Raw genomic sequence first — 1616 nt, 5'->3', positions numbered from 1 at the left:
GGAATGTGTCTGCTATATTGTACTGTCCCAAGCGCTTAGTACAGTGCTCTAGACATAATAAGTGCTCAATAGACATGATTTACTGACTGATTGAATAGACTGTGAGCTCCTTGTTGGGCAGATTAACTGCCCACCCACTCTGTAGGGTTGTACTCTCCCAAGCGCTTAGTACTATACTCTGCACACAGCAAGCACTCAGTAAATAGCTTTGAGTGATGGCTTTTTCCCTAGTCCAGGTGAGATCCTTGTAAAACAGGATAGAAGTAGCAGAATGACTTAACTTCTTCGTGGGAGGAGAAGGTCAAAGATCTGAAATGATTTCATAAATAGATTCATCCTACAAGCAGTAAACCTAATTCTTCAGTGCCATCCCAGCTTGGATCCTTTCCCACTCCTAACAGAGACAGAGAACTGTTGTAAGAATTCTGTGGCAAACAGTGCCAGATGCCATGAAGTTCATACTTTGAGCCTTGGGGAGCTGAGATTCTATGCAGAACTGATTACAGATACTCAAACATTTGGGTCAGGAAAACCAGTTCCTCCCCTCAAAATAATAATAATAATAATAATAATAATAATAATGGCATTTGTTAAGCACTTACTATGTGCAAAGCACTGTTCTAAGCACTGGGGAGGATTCAAAGTGATCAGGTTGTCCCACTTGGGGCTCACAGTTTCAATCCCCATTTTACAGATGAGGGAACTGAGGCACAGAGAAGTTAAGTGACTTGCCCAAAGTCACACAGCTGTTAAGCGGCGGAGCCAGGATTTGAACCAATCACCTCTGACTCCCAAGCCCGTGATCTTTCCACTGCACCACCCTGCTTCTCTGTAATAATAATGATGGCATTTGTTAAGTGATTACTGTGTGTGAAGCACTGTTCTAAGCACTAGGGGGGATACAAGGAGATCAGGTTGTCCCACGTGGGGCTCACAGTCTTCATCCCCATTTTACAGATGAGGTAACTGAGGCTCAGAGAAGTGAAGTGACTTGCCCAAAGTCACACAGCTAACAAGTGGTGGAGCCCGGATTAGACACATGACCTCTGACTCCCAAGCCCAGGCTCTTTCCACTGAGCCACGCTGCTTATGTCATTCCATAATGACATCACTACAATACATGCATGTACAGCATAACATTTTTTTAATGGTATTTGTTGAAGGCTTATTAATAATGATGGTATTTGTTAAGCACTTACTATGTGCAAAGCACTGTTCTAAGCACTGGGGAGGTTACAAGGTGATCAGGTTGTCCCACAGGGGGCTCACAGTTTTAATCCCCATTTTACAGATGAGGTAACTGAGGCACAGAGAAGTTAAGTGAAGTGTCAAACACTGTTCTAAGCATAGGGGTAAGTAGAGGCAGCATGGCCTAGTGGATAGAGCACAGGCCTGGGTGTCAGAAGAACCTGGGTTCTAATCCTGGCTCTGCCACTTGTCTGCTATGTGACTTTGGGCAAGTGACTTTACTTCTCTGTTCCTCAGTTACCTCATCTGTAAAATGGGAACTAAGTTTGGGATCCCCATGTGGGACAGGGACTGTGTCCAACCTGAAAAGCTTGTATCTCCCTCAGCGCTTATTTCAGTGCCTGGCACATAGTAAGCGCTTTACAAAT

This window comes from Tachyglossus aculeatus, chromosome 2 (assembly GCF_015852505.1).
Source record: "Tachyglossus aculeatus isolate mTacAcu1 chromosome 2, mTacAcu1.pri, whole genome shotgun sequence".
NCBI lineage: Eukaryota > Metazoa > Chordata > Mammalia > Monotremata > Tachyglossidae > Tachyglossus > Tachyglossus aculeatus.
The sequence above is the reverse complement of the archived record's forward strand: the minus strand, read 5'-3'. Positions refer to the sequence as shown.